General features: G+C 44.5%; 1 long non-coding RNA gene across 2 annotated transcripts in view; it reads right to left on the bottom strand.

Annotated features, from left to right (window-relative positions):
• Positions 1–362: 362 nt before the first annotated feature.
• LOC123331364 overlaps positions 363–16,030 on the bottom strand; it is a 58,162-nt gene continuing 42,494 nt past the window's right edge. For both annotated transcript variants that reach the window (XR_006547949.1, XR_006547948.1), the window contains one exon: positions 363–714. This is a non-coding gene — a long non-coding RNA (uncharacterized LOC123331364). The remainder of the gene's footprint in view (positions 715–16,030) is intronic.

Below are 16,030 nucleotides of genomic sequence, written 5' to 3'. Positions count from 1 at the left end.
TTTTTAATAAAAATGTAAAGTCCTACATTTAGGTTAGAAAAAAAAATTACACAAGTACAGAAGGAGGAAGACCTGGTTTAACTGCTTCGCATCCAAAAGAGATGAGGTATTTCGCTTGACCACACAGTGCAATATGATGTCACCACTATGGATGATAATATAGGATACTTCCTGACGTGAGGGGAAATAACATGTAACATTTTCTTAAGTGGATCAAACCAGTTTATAAAATTATAAGACACATACATAAACATAGTTATTAATAGAAAGAAGATACAAAAGGTAGCAGTAACTCTCAGTGGTGATAATACAGGTCACATTCTTCTTTCTATTTTACACATTTGCTGCAGTTACTTTGTATAATAAGTATTTACTGAAAATACTTTGTATAATAAAAATTTTATTTTGGCTCAATACAGATTAAAAAGTGTAAGGTGGCTAATAAAAAAAGAAACAACACAAATGCAGTTTTAGGCTGCATTCAGAGAATTATATTTTCTGGAAACGAGACATTGATCAGTTCACCATGCTCTGTACTGGGACGGCCATATTGTATCATAATATCTCCACTTGCTGCACTCCCAGAATTTATCACAATGTGTAAAATGCCTTTATTTGCTCTTTCATTGACTTCTGCTCCACTAGCCAGTATGTTTGTGAGGCCAGAGACGCTGACCTTCCTTATTACTGCGTCACCAGCACCTCATCCAGTACCTGAAACAATGAAGACGTTCCAATAACATTCATTAAATAGGTGAATAACGGATGCTTTACTATACTACACTTAACTGTGCCTATCTTTCAGTCTAGGATGCACTTACTGGATATATTCTTGGGAAACTTTTCACACATATCAGACCCAGAAGAGAAGGAGAAATAATGAAACGACAAGAAGCCAATTATCAAAATTTCAAAGTTTGGGCTTGATACATATTCACAAATAACTAGGGGACAGCTGCAGTGTGGTGGATTAAAAATAAATTACTTTCACGTGATTAAGGTTGCTCTCTTTCCAAAGGTTGTCATTTAGTTTCTTTTGACAGGACCTTGCCGAGCAGAGGAGAGTAAGATAACTGCTGTGATTGGGCAAAATAAAATATAACAAAGTTACAGCTCTTCTGAGGGCTGGGTGTTCGGGGCTCTATGGGTTCATATTTAAATCAGATTCTGAGCAGATGAAAGGCGTGTACAATAAGTCAGCCTGAAGAGAAAGACAGGCATATGTGCCCCCCTGGGAAACAACTGAGCCTTTAGCAGGTGCCAGGATTTGGGAAAACTGGGGGTGGGGGGGGTGAGGGGGGAAAGGTTGGAAGGGAGGAGGGAAGGAGCCATCAGTCTCTGTACCACTTTCAAGATCCACAGTAAGTGTGTTTCTGTAGGTAGATTGCATCTCAGAGGAGCCCTGTAGCTCAAGATAAAGATGTCCATATAAGATGCAAATTAGGACCCCACTGCAGAGGTGCCTGCAAAGAGCTCATAACCTGGGGAGAGGCTTGGAAACAGCCTGAAGAAAGGACAGTTTGGTGAGAGGGAGAAGATCGAATGTCTTTGGCTAAAAGAAAGTTGCTGTCATTGTCCCCGATGGTGATGCTGCTTTCTGAGCCACGGGCACAGATGAGAGAGGGCTGGATCTCTTGGCTCGATCATCTAGCACTAGAAGAGGAACACTCCCCTCCTCCAGCCTGCCTGGTTTTAGGACCCCACCCGATTTCCCTTCACGCCTTATATCTCCGCTGCTGGGTCCACTTGCTGCCAGCGTGCAGGTTTCTGTCCACCAGCCTCTGCCTAAGCCATCCTGGACACAAGGAAAGTGTCTTCCCCCCGTCTTCAGATCTAGTGTCTGAATGACAGCTTGTTTGGTACTTTACAACTGACTTCCTTGGGGGCTCAGTCGGTAAAGAATCCTCCTGCAATGTGGGAGACCTGGATTCAATCTCTGGGTTGGGAAGATCCCCTGGAGAAGGGCAGGGCAACCCACTCCAGTATTCTTGCCTGGAGAACCCCCATGGACAGAGGACCCTGGCGGGCTGCAGTCCATTGGGTCGCACAGAGTCGAACACGACTAAGCAGCTTAACATACAAACACACCTACGTACCATGTGCTGTATCTCATTTGACCTTCACAACAATCCTTTGGGGAACCCAATGAGAAAGAGAAAAAGCATTAATAACTGTTAAGCATTAACAACTCTGGAGCGTGGCACAGCTGAGCTTGGGTCCTGCTCCCACCTCCTAGCTGTGTAACTTAAGCCTCACCTTTCTGTGCCTCAGTTTCCTGTTCTCAGCCTGACTTTCAGCCCAAAAGATGATACAGAGTTTGCTTAAGAACTTAGCTATGGAGACTGGCTGCCCAGGTAGAATCTCGGCCACTGAGCAGACATATGACTTTGGGCAAGTTACTGAAGCTCTCTATGCCTCAGGGTCCACATCTGGAAACAGAGGATGATGATATGGCCAACTTGGAGGTTTGCTGTGAGGATTAGAGAAGTAAACACATGTGAAAGACTCTGATGAAAATCTGGCACACTGTTATTATTATATAAGCTTTACTATTAATCTTGCATGCATGCATGCTAAGTCTCTTCAGTCGTGTCCGACTCATTGCAACCCTATGGAATGTAGCCCACCAGGCTCCTCTGTCCATGGGATTCTCCAGGCAAGAATACTGGAATGGGTTGCCCTGTCCTCCTCCAGGGGATCTTATTAGTCTTCAACAACTATTTTTTTTTTGTCCTGCTACTAAAAGTAACACATCAGCACTGCAGAAATCTTGGGGGATCTCTAGTTTGCTATTTATATGTAATTATTTTTTAACAAGAGTCTCAGTGAGCACTGCTCTAAAACATTTAGCCAATGCCTCCTCTCCTGTGGTCCCATCCCCCTCCATCCAGGCTGTCCTCATCACTGAGCTGAAAAGCAGAAGTGAGAACTCAAGAGCTGGGCAGGCGAGCACCCCTCCAGCAACCACTTCCCTTCCCCCAATGACAACATTGGCAACAAACAATCAGGAGAGAACAGGATGCAAATTAAGCCCAGAAGTTTCTTCCTTGGAGCTAGTGGCTTATTTATTTTATATGGGTTTTTGTTGTTCTGTTGTCATTTTAATTTGTCCTCTCTGCACCACTCTCTCTCTAGCAAGTAGCCACTCACTTTCAGAATCCATGAAGATGACAAAGCTCCCATAATGTGTGCTGACCTGGAAAAAGAGAGGAAAAAGGAAACATCCACATGCTTCCAGGTGAGGGAAGGAAATGGGTTCTCCATGGTCTCCCCTCCTGTGGCCTCCCCTACCACACCTGAGAAGCCCCCTCACCCCCTCGACCCAACAAAATGCCAGGCTGCCTTCCCAAAGTCAGACAGGGCCTCTTGGTGCTTCCAGCCACACCCCTTTGAGATACAGGGGGGTGTTTCTCTTAAGTAGCTCAAGTATGAGGAATCGGATAATTTAACATCTAACCTAGGAGTTTTCAAGTGAAGGGGGACACAGTTACCAGTAGGTGGCAAAGACCAGGATGGGTGGTCACCCTGGAAGTCCCCACAGGCTTTGGTCCCAGGTTCCTAATATGCAACTGCTTCGTACCTGGGTCTCCCCACGAGAGCACTAATTCTCAGAGCCAAACTGCCTTTTGAGGCTTCAAGTTGCCCCACCTTTAGTCTCTTCTCCAGATTTTTTTGTGCAATCTTACAATGTTCTAACCACAATGGAAGAAGCAAATATTCATCCAAAACAGAAAAGATGTCCATGTTCCCTCATTAGAGAAGGAAGAAACCTCATTCGATACCAGGCCTACACTCCACACCGGCTTCATTGGTATTTGTTGAATGAATGGTATTAAATTCAAGTAGTTCTTGAGCTAATAAAATAGATAACATTGATTAAGTGCTTTTTCTATGACAGGCGCAAGGCTCAATACTTTAAACATCTTATCTCATTTGATGCTCCTAATAACCCCAGGAGAAGAGACATCCCAAATAACAGATGAGGGAACAGAGACTTAGAAAGGTTGAATAATTATCCAAGGTCATGGAGCTGGTAAGTGGCAATGCTAAAACTCAAGTCCAAGTCTCTCTATCAATAAAATCCCCTTTTTTAACCACTATTAATACAGATAAAGATAATGATAATAATAACACTGTGTGCTAGGCACACTAAGCATTTTACTTACATCTGTAACTATAATACATGTCCATACACTATCACTAGAACATTGGTATTGATTATACCCATCCTACAGGTGAAGAGATTGAGGCACAGAGAGGCTAAATGACATGTCCAGGGTCACATAGCTCCTCAAGTGCCTGAGCTGAGACACAAACCCAAGCAGTCCGGCTTGAGAGGCCCTGTCCTCTACCATCCCTCCTATCTCACTCCTCTATTACTGATCATGATCCAGGACAACAGTTTTGAATGGGAGCTTTTCTTTAGCAGGACTTTGATACTTTCATTCAATGTAAAAACCTATTATTATTTCTTTGACCCTAGACTTCCTGGAAACTGTCAGGGACACAGCAGAAGACACAAGTCTTTCTCCTCCAGAAACTTCCAGTCCCTTCCAGGCTGAGATTCCATGAGTAGTAGGTATTTACCGAGTCCCAGCCAGACACCAGCACTTTGCTAGAGCCTTGTGCTTTCCTGCTTCCTTTGATCTGCACAACCATCCTAGGGTTTTGTGGAGACCCATGCTATCCATTTAATAGGTAAAGAAACAATGACTTCCAGGGGAAAAAGAGATCCCTTAGCTGTTGGCTGTGGCTCCACTTGGCCAGGAATTCTCCCAGGCCCATCCTCAGATCAGTCAGCTTCACATAAGCCAGTAGTATTCACACTTGATTTTTTTCTTAATATTCAGTTCTCATATACACACATACATATACACACTTACAAAAAAGCCTAGCCTATTTAAGAACAAAATATAGAATTGATTGCTGGGTGCAGTGTTTATTCTAATCCGTGCAGGTTCATAAAGTCCACTTTAGACCCAAATAAGGCTGACTCACATATGTAAAAGAAAATCAGTTCCTATTTACAAGCTCCATAAAATCTGCTGCAAATACTTAGGCAGAAAGATGCGGCAAAGGCATTTACAACCTTCCCCACACGTCTCCTTGGCAGGGGTCTGGAGGAGCTTTGGAGAGAGCTAAAAACCCAAAAACTATAAGGCTCAAGTAATCTACAAGGGTAATATATCTTAATTACTAAGTGAACAGGGCAATCTGAGAATACTGTATTCAAATGGATTTTCTTTTGCAAAACCACTGCAAACTATGTCATAAATGATATGTTTAAGGGACCAGACTCATAAATAGACACATATACAGGCTTTTTGTCCCTAAAATGTCCAAGCAGTGTTGTCATTTCTGTGGGCAAACACTATCTCCATGCCCAGTCTGGTGCCACCCAAGCTCATCAGTCATTAAACATCACCTACCAGCCCTCCAGCATCTCTTCCTTGCCCCACCCTGTAGTGTGCACAAGTGGGGAGATAAGAATGGAAACACGGCTTCTGGTTCTCAAGAAATCTGCCACATGACCCATAGGTTATTCAAAGAAGAAATTAGCTGGGGTCTGTTTATAATGGGTCCTGAAAGCCTTTGACTCTGTAGATCACAACAAACTGTGGAAAATTCTTTAAGAGATGGGAATACCAGATCACCATACCTGCCTCCTGAGAAATCTGCATGCAGGTTAAGAAACAACAGTTAAAACCAGACATGGAACAACAGACTGGTTCCAAACTGGGAAAGGAGTACATCAAGTCTGTATATTGTCACCCTGCTCATTTAAGTTATATACAGAGTACATCATGCGAAATGCCAGGCTGGATGAAGCACAAGCTGGAATCAAAATTACCAGGAGAAATATCAATGACCTCAGATATGCAGATGACACCACCCTTATGGCAGAAAGTGAAGAAGAACTAAAGAGCCTCTTGATGAAAGTGAAAGAGGAGAGTGAAAAAGCTAGCTTAAAACTCAACATTCAGAAACCTAAGATCATGGTATCTGGTCCCATCACTTCATGGCAAATAGATGGGGAAACCGTGGAAACAGTGACAGACTTTATTTTGGGAGGCTCCAAAATCACTGCAGATGGTGACTGCAGCCATGAAATTAAAAGACACTTGCTCCTTGGAAGAAAAGCTATGACCAACCTAGACAGCATATTAAAAAGCAGAGACATTACTTTGCCGAAAAAGGTCTGTCTTGTCAAAGCTATGGTTTTTCCAGTAGTCGTGTATGAATGTGAGAATTGGACTGTAAAGAAAGCTGAGCACAGAAGAATGGATGCTTTTGAACTGTGGTGTTGGAGAAGACTCTTGAGAGTCCCTTGCACCACAAGGAGATCAAACCAGTCCATCCTAAAGGAAATCAGTCCTGAATGTTCATTGGAAGGACTGATGCTGAAGCTGAAACTCCAATACTTTGCCACCTGATGTGAAGAACTGACTCATTAGAAAAGACCCTGATGCTGGGAAAGATTGAAGGCAGGAGGAGAAGCGGACAACAGAGGATGAGATAGTTGGATGGCATCACCGACTCAATGGACATGAGTTGGAGCAAGCTCCGGGAGTTGGTGATGGACAGGGAGGCCTGGTGTGCTGCAGTCCTTGGGGTTGCAAAAAATAGGACACAACCAAGTGACTGAACTCAACTGAAAGCCCACTGGAAATGACTGGAGGAGAGAGGAGGTTTGCTGTCAAGAGCAGCATCTTGAGGAACCCAGGTGCAGGGAGCACAGCAGACTCCTCTCTCTCCCTCTGTCTGGAATGTCCCCAATCTTGCTCTCTCAGCTCTCTTCTGAGGCTTCTCTTGCCTCATCTCAGTCCCTCCACCAGCCCCCTCTGCATCCACACAACCAGCAGTGTATAGAATGGGCAGGGCTCTTGATTAGGCTACTAAACCTGCTGCTAAGGAATGAAGAGACTGGCTGAAGCCTAAGAAACTCTCAGAGTCCTCAAAGTCATTACTAACTGCCTTGGAGACTTCCTTGCCGTTTGCTGTGCCCCCAGGGAAGGAGCAGCCTGGCTTATTTTACAAGCGCTTTGAAATCAGTCCTCTGAGTCTGATTCTCCCTGAGGAGAAGGACTCTCTGCCATGGGGCCGCTTTCCAAAGAGAGATCATAAGAAAACCAAGCAGGACCCTGTGGGGCTCCTGGGCATGGACACTTTTCTGTGTCCCCTGTTTCTTGATTGTAGGAAATAGGCTTCAGTCTCCAAGACCTTCCAGAGTTCCAAAGGGCAGTTTCAAACAATTGCTAATCAAGGAAGGGAGGAGATGCCGAAACAAGGGAGGGGCAGTCAAGAGACAATCCCTTCAGTTCAGTTCAGTCGCTCAGCCAGTCGTGTCCAGCTCTTTGCAACTGCATGGACTGCAGCACGCCAGGCCTCCCTTTCCATCACCAACTCCCAGAGTTTACTCAAACTCATGTCCATTGAGTCGGTGATGCCATCCAAACATCTCATCCTCATCCAACCATCTCATCCTCTGCTGTCCCCTTCTCCACCCTCCCTCAATCTTTCCCAGCACTGGGGGCTTTTCAAATAAGTCAGTTCTTCACATCAGGTGGCCAAAGGATTGGAGTTTCAGCTTCACCATCAGTCCTTCCAATGAATATTCAGGACCGATTTCCTTTAGGATGAACTGGTTGTATTTCCTTGCTGTGCAAGGGACTCTCAAGGGTCTTCTCCAACACCACGGCTCAAAAGCATCCATTCTTTGGTGCTCAGCTTTCTTTACTGTCCAACTCTCACATCCATACATGACCACTGGAAAAACCATAGCTTTGACTAGATGGACATTTATTAGCAAAGTAATGTCTCTGCTTTTTAATATGCTGTCTAGGTTGGTCATAACTTTTTTTTTTTCCCCAAGGAGCAGCCATCTTTTAATTTCATGGCTGCAGTCACCATCTGCAGTGATTTTGGAGCCCCCCAAAATAAAATCTGTCACTGTTTCCACTCTTTCCCCATCTATTTGCCATGAAGTGATGGGACCAGATGCCATGATCTTAGTTTTCTGAATGTTGACTTTTAAGCCAACTTTTTCACTCTCCTCTTTCACTTTCATCAAGAGGCTCTTTAGTTCTTTCTTTTCTGCCATAGGAGTGGTATCATCTGCCTATCTGATAATAGAGAAGCCTTAGGACAAGACCCTGGTTCCACTTCAAGGGATACACATAACAATGTCTTTGAACTCTTCTGCAGAACTAAAACCCCCAACAAATGGATGATGTTAAATATTTGAGGAAGTATTCTACATTCCAGAAAGAAGGTCACAGTTTGATAATTCTGAGAATCACAGACATTCCTCAGAATGCCTGAAACCAGATTAAAGGGACACAGGCTCCATCCACACCCTGATCCCCCTCAGCAAGCCTACTCTTGAACCACTGCTATAAAACTCCTCACCAAATCCTCCTGGGTTGGCACACAGTTTTTGAGGGCATGACCCCATTGTTTTCCCCTTTGCATGGAAAAGCAACAAAGCTATTCCTTTCTATTTGATCCAAAACTCTTTTTCTAAGATTTGACTTGGCACCGGTACACAGAGGTCAAGTTTTCAGCATCAAAACTTTCTGAGGCGTCCCACATATGTGGAGGTCAGAGCTCCAGGAACTATACCTCCCAGGACACAGAAAAGAGGAAAAGGCCTCCCCAGGGCCTGTATCCCTGAGCCTGCAGGAGACATCACAGCCATTCCACAGAACTTACTGACCTACAATATTCTCCATTCTACCAGCATTAATGGAGAGCCTACAGCAAACCCTTGAGAGTCATTTGGATAGCAAGGAGGTCAAACCAGTCAATCTTAAAGGAAATCAACCCTGAATATTCATTGGAGGGACTGAAGCTGAAGCTCATTTACTTTGGCCACCTGATGCAAAGAGCCAACTAATTGGAAAAGACAATGATGCAGGAAAGATTGAAGGCAAAAGGAAGAGAGGGTAGCAGAGGATAAGTTGGTTGGATGGCATCACCAACTCAATGGGCATGAGTCCAAGCAAACTCTGGAAGATAGTGAAGGACGGGAAGACTGGTGTGCTGCAATTCATGGGGTTGCAAAGAGTCAGACATTACTTAGCAACTGAACCAACAAAAACAGCAATCAAGCCTAGCAAGCGTGGTGGTGGGAGAGGCGGGGAAGAGGGGAACCCAGATTTAGGAAACAAGGTCACCAACCTCAAGGAGCCTGAATTCTACCAAAGAGGACAGATATGCCCATGCTGCTGCTGCTAAGTTGCTTCAGTCATGTCCGACTCTGTGCGACCCCGTAAACGGCAGCCCACCAGGCTCCCCCGTCCCTGGGATTCTCCAGGCAAGAACACTGGAGTGGGTTGCCATTTCCTTCTCCAATGCATGAAAGTGAAGTCGCTCAGTCATGTCCGACTCTGTGCGACCCCATAAACGGCAGCCCACCAGGCTCCCCCGTCCCTGGGATTCTCCAAGCAAGAACACTGGAGTGGGTTGCCATTTCCTTCTCCAATGCATGAAAGTGAAGTCGCTCAGTCATGTCCGACTCTTAGCGACCCCATGGACTGCAGCCTACCAGGCTCCTCCATCCATGGGATTTTCCAGGCAAGAGTACTAGAGTGGGGTGCCATCACCTTCTCCAGATATGCCCATAACCAACCCTAATAAAAGGCAAAGGTAGAACAGGCCTCTAATGAAGAAAGAAAACTAGACTTTGCTAAAAGACAACTCTATGCAGGTATTTGAACCTCACATTCTTCCTGAAAGACCAAGGGATTCCAGGGCTCAGTGAAGCTGAGAAACTTTCCCACAGTCTCACTGCTAGTTGCAGGATTGAACCCTGCTCTTTCCGTAATGCTGAGAGGCTTCCTCCAAGAACACTGCAGTGCCCGAGAGAGGTGCTAAAAATGTGAAGAATGCAAACTGAACTGGGGAAATCACCAACAGCCATGCTGGGAGTGTTATTATGTAAAATTAAATTGCTGTTGTACTTTTGCAATCAACAATGTTGGGGAGGGGGGGGTAGACTTTAGATGATTTGTTTGAAGTAGCCACAATGAGAGATTGATGATAATGAAGACAGATGTAAAAAGTACCGAGACCCCAAAATAGCACTAAATAAGCCCCCTTAGTATAGAAGCAACAAGACCCACATACCCCAGTCAGTCTTATATTGCAATGTTATATGGTAATTAGTGTTCCTAATGATACCTCTGGGTTATCAAGAAAAGGATAAATTACCTTGCCATGTTGTCTAAGTGAATGGAATGCACGGTCAGGATGCTATTGATACTGCATCTGTCTTGGCCAGGCTGTGCGATCTTGGAAAAGTCAGTGAACCCCTCTGGACTTCAGTCATCTCACTGATGAAATGGGGATTGTGTCAACTCTAAGTCTTTCATGCAAACAAAGAGATCCTGGAGAGAGTAACTATTCCCACCCATCCCACTCCAACAGTACCAGCAGCCCTCATGGGGTTCTTCCCATGGACCATCTAATTCATATATGGTCATTTATGCCAAAGGTACCATCTCGTGTCCTCTCTGCTCATATCCCTAAGAGTTCTTTTCTTCATAGCAGCTCTACTTTTTCCCAGATTGTCACTGGAGATAACATGACTATATTCATTTTAAAACCAGGGGGCACTTTGCTACTTATGGAAAAGAAAAATGATTTAATATGGCAGAATTATTTTTACTTAGGATTTTTAAGGGCATAAGTTACACTGTTCAGATGCTAAGCTACCTTTGCCATCTATAGGCAGCACAAGTCCCTTCATTCCCCTAAAAATCAAAATGTGTTTCAGAGAAACTGCTGATGTCCTGGCTTCTACACTGGTGTATGCTGAGTCTGAATGCAGACCTGGAAGAGATGTCTCTGCTCTGCTGGAAGCCTTGGGCTGAGGGTTTGAGGTACATTCTATAACCCTATCTCACGCTCAAGGGTCAAAACCAGTCTAGGTCAGAGAAGGAAACGTGAGGCTGTCAGCCCCCAGGTTCATTCACGTCCAGCTCTTGAAGTTACAGCATTAGAGGTCCAGTCCTGGAAGCCTTGTTCTTTAACTTCTAGAGCACACTGTATAAAACCAAATACCCTGGGGGGAGATAAGACCGTAATCCCTGGATGGTAAATAAATTTTATCTTAACTACCAACTTTGATCAATTGGTAATGACTGCCTGGAGTATTCTATTGAGAAAGAGTGTAAAACTGTTCCCCAGGGGGGTATTCAAAATATTTAACAACCCACCAATCAGCTCTTCTTGGCCCCCTGATAGTTTGGATGTTAACTCTTCAGTTGCTAGGTCAGTTATGGGAGGTCCAAGCAAATAATCTCAGTTCAGTTCAGTCGCTCAGTCATGTCCGACTCTTTGCAACCCCATGAATCGCAGCACGCCAGGCCTCCCTGTCCATCACCATCTCCTGGAGTTCACTCAAATTCACGTCAATCGAGTCAGTGATGCCATCCAGCCATCTCATCCTCTGTCATCCCCTTTTCCTCCAGCAGCAGCTATTTACCAACTGATGCAGAAGATGATTACAAAAAAGTATGATTACAGGTAAAGTATTACATGTAAAGCATCAGCTCTGGCTGTCCATCAGGTTCATGGGAACTGGGCAGCAATAGATTAGCAGTGTCAGCCTTACACAGAGACAAAGAACATAGCACCTTGTCAAACATTTTCTCTCCCTGTCTGCCAACTTGACCTTCTAAAGAATCCACATTGTCCTTGGTGGGTCATGGGACCAGAAACTCCTGTGTTGTAAGCACTGTAAATTTGACTGGTTGCAAATCGAGAGGGTGAACCTCAGATATATTCATACTGGATATGGGTACATTGATTTGTTTTCCATTCAATAAACTACCATTGATGTGAAACCAGAACATTCATTGATAATTTTGTTGGACTATACCTTAGAAAGCTAACAATGATAGAATTGCTTCTATTCAGCAGCAATTAAAATTATGGGTAAGATGAAGCCTATGGATCTGACACAGATGGTAGCTTTCAGATCCTAGGAGCCCTGGAAAGGTAGTCAAGTTCTTCTGGCCTTTCTTGAGTGCTTCCAGGTTGGAAGCTATTGCTAAATACCTTAGGCGGAGAGCAATTCAGGGTTACCTTGAAGGTGGGACACCTGGTCTGACAGGCAGAGCAGATTACTCTTCAGCCATAGAGGATATCTAGGGATAAGGGTCTAAATCTCTTGCATATCCCAGTGTGCATCAGAAACACCTGGGACTATGTTAAAATGCAGATTTATGGGCCAGAAATAAAAGATTCTAGCTCAACAGAAGTCTGCACTTTAAAGAATTTCCACTTGACTCTGTTGCAGGTTGTAGATCCCATTTGGAAAAAACTCAATGGGAGTGAGAGCCCAAGAGGCTTCTGAGGGTGATGGAAACTGACAGTAAAAGAGAGAAAAAAGATATCAAGGGGACGTGGGGCAGCTGACATACCCTGCACCCACTCTGGCCTTCCTGACACATGGTTAGATCCTGCCTTCACCAGAACAATGAATGGGGTTCATTGACTGATGCAGAGTGACAAGTGCTTGCTGTACATTCATCATTTTGAATCTCACTGCAGCAGAAACCTACGTAGTGGACACTCCCACCATCACTCCCATTTTCAGGTGACAAAACTAGGCCCAGGCCACCCAGCTTGAAGGCAGTGAAGCCGGGGCTTGTAACCGGTCAGCCTATCTCCAGGGCCTGGATACTCGTGGCCCACCGGGACTGCTGAGGTACAAGAACAGTTCTGGTATACCTGAGACAATAGCCGGCAAGATCCTCGTAGACGAGCTGGAATACAAATACAACTATTAACTCTCCTCAATTTATAGTGACTAGAACTGGGGAAAAAAGGGCAGAAAGTAAAACTGACAGGAGCTCAAGCTGCACGTGATAAATTTCCTTATAATTAAAATACAACTGAAGAGTCTTATCTCCTTGACCAAATTTAGATTTACAAAATTGACCCTGAGAAAACTGGACCTGAAAAGAATAAAATTATTATGGCAAGAACTAACATTTGAAATGGTCCAAAAAAACACCTGCATAATAAATCAAATATGTATTTATTGTACAATATATTGGAAATAGAACTTCTCATAATGAAATGGAAATGAAAGCCAAATTATTGGAAATTTTCAGATATTACCGGATAGCGAAAGATGATCAAGAAGCTAAATTTGGGGAATTTCCTAGCAGTCCAGTAGTTAGGACTCCACACTCTCAGTGTCAAGGGCCTGGGTTCGATCTTTGATGATGGACCTAAGATTATATGAGACACAGAGTGTGGACAAAAATAGTTTTTTTTTTAAATTCCGATTAAAATGATCTTATTTATAAATATGGAATCAAAATGTCCTTAGGGGGTCAAAATAGCAAGAATGAGCATTCAGTAGGTCACATTGGGCTGTAGTTATACATGGTGCCTATCACTTGGGCAGCCACCCTCCCTCACAGTCAGGATTTGTAGAATAATCAGGACACAAAAATCCTGTGTCCATCGGTAGAGGAGAGCATGTCCCCCACATTCCTCCAGCAACAATGTGCTGTTCACTTTCCAAGGGAAACCAAGACGAGAATCACTGCTGAACTGACAAAGTGTTTACATTCTTGATGCGCGTACACAACATCCCCCTCGAGGACAGGAAGAAGACTTTGAGAAACACTGCTTTAAAGACTGAGACCTTCCCCTACCTTGGCATCTCTCTACCCCACTCTGCCCACCCTGAGTATTTAACACCTGCACCCCACTCTTCAGCTATTGCTCTAGTCTACACCATCGCCATCACTCATCTGGACCACGGCACTAACCTCACCCAGCCTCCTATTCTCATTGTTGCCTCCTTCCCATCATTCTTCATCCTGTAGCTGGAGAGATCTCTCAAAAATATAAGTCAAATTATGTTCCTCTACTTAGAGCCATTCAGTGGTTCCCTGTTGCACTTAGAATAAACCATAAAATCCTTATCCTTTTTTATGAAACCCTTTACATTCTGACCCTGCCTGCTTCACCAGATATATCTGTACCACCCGCCCATCTCCCACCTCACTCCCCCCGCACTACCTGGCTTTTCTTTCTTCCAGTTAATCCCCACCACGGACTCTTTGCATTAGCAGTTCTCTCTAGCTAGGGCACTCTGTTCTCTGAAAGATCCTGCGGGCTCCTTCTTGACTTTCAGATCTCGGCTTCAGTGTCATGTCCTTGGAGAGCCTTTTCTGACCTCCCCCAGCCCAAGATACCACAGTCACTATTGTTTCACCCTAGTTCAATTATCTTCATTCGTGCCGCATCTCCTGCTTTGAGTTGTGTGTTCATTTTTGTTGGATCCGTCCATTATGTGGTTAGGTTCCATAAAGGCCAGAACTGATTTACCTTGTTCACTATATGTAAGCACCCAACATGTATCTATGGATACAGTGAATGAATAGACAGATGAATGAATAAGTAAATGAAAAAATGAAGTAACTCAAGGCTATGGAAAGTTTAGGAGCTGGTGTGCTGGGAATACCCAGAGAAATGAAAGTAAGGTGATCTTCCTTCTCTCAGCCCAAAGCCTGGCTGAAGTCCCTCCACCTTTCCTTTAGGAAGCCTGCCCCATCCTCCTATGAGTTTCTATGTCAGTAATGGACATTTATCGTTCACCCTTGATTCCAGAGTGAAATCACCTCCATCATCATACTGTATTATATTCCATGTGATATTGCTCCATCTCATGGCTTTGGATCTCCCCAACCAGTGTAAATCCCTTGTAATTTTTGGTGACCTTTGGATCCTAATGGACACCCAATAAATATTTCACAAACCATAGAAGGTCAAGGTTGGGAGTAATCTTAGAGATCATCTTCTGGAGGTTTCTGTGTGGAGGTAACAGAGCTGAGACCAAGAGACATAAAGTGACCTGCCCAAGGTTGCATGACCAGCCAGACACAGGATGGCTCCTCGAACCTGGATGTCCTGTTTCCCAGGCCAGGATCTTTTCCACTGTATCAGTGGACCATTAGGAATGCAGATTCCTGGGCACCCACTCAGATCTGGGATAGGGCCCAGAATCAGGTGCCCAAAGTGACTAGGAAATCCCAAAGGCAGTGCTGCTTCTGTGACTTGATGCTGTGCAGTGCTTAGTTTGGAGAAGGCAATGGCACCCCACTCCAGTACTCTTGCCTGGAAAATCCCATGCACAGAGGAGCCTGGTAGGCTGCAGTCCATGGGGTCGCTAAGAGTCGGACACAACTGAGCAACTGCACTTTCACTTTTCTCTTTCATGCATTGGAGAAGGAAATGGCAACCCACTCCAGTGTTCTTGCCTGGAGAATCCCAGGGACAGGGGAGCCTGGTGGGCTGCCGTCTATGGGGTCACACAGAGTCGGACACAACTGAAGTGACTTAGCAGCAGCAGCAGTGTTTAGTTGCTTAGTAATGTCCAGCTCTTTGCAACCCCATGGACGGCGGCCCTCCAGGATCCTCCACCCATGGGGATTCTGCAGGCAAGAATACTGGAGTGGGTTGCCAGGCTCTCCTCCAGGGTTTTTTCCCAACCCAGGGATCAAACCCAGGTCTCCTGCATTGCAGGAGATTCTTTACTAATTGAGCCACCAGGGAAGCCCAACTTCATGTTAGGTGAGACCATATGAACTGGCTGACATTCAGGAGCTCTTGAAATACAAAATGGCAATTTCATATGTTTTGAGCTATAATAGGCATCATGTGAAATGTCGAGCTAGATGAAGCACAAGCTGGAATCCAGATACCAGGAGAAATATCAATAAACTCATATATGCAGATGACACCACCCTTATGGCAGAAAGCAAAGAGGAATTAAAAGACCTCTTGATGAAAGTGAAAGAGGAAAGTGGAAAAGTTGGCTTTAAAACTCAACATTCAAAAAACTAAGATCATGGCATCTGGTCCCATCACTTCATGGCAAATAAATGGGGAAACAATGGAAACAGTGACAGACTTTATTTTCTTGGGCTCCAAAATCACTGAAGATGGTGACTGCAGCCATGAAATTAAAAGACACTTGCTTCTTCGAAGAAATGCTATGACC

The sequence above is a fragment of the Bubalus bubalis genome, chromosome 23 (genome assembly GCF_019923935.1).
Source record: "Bubalus bubalis isolate 160015118507 breed Murrah chromosome 23, NDDB_SH_1, whole genome shotgun sequence".
NCBI classification, from domain to species: domain Eukaryota; kingdom Metazoa; phylum Chordata; class Mammalia; order Artiodactyla; family Bovidae; genus Bubalus; species Bubalus bubalis.
The sequence above is the reverse complement of the archived record's forward strand: the minus strand, read 5'-3'. Positions and strand labels throughout refer to the sequence as shown.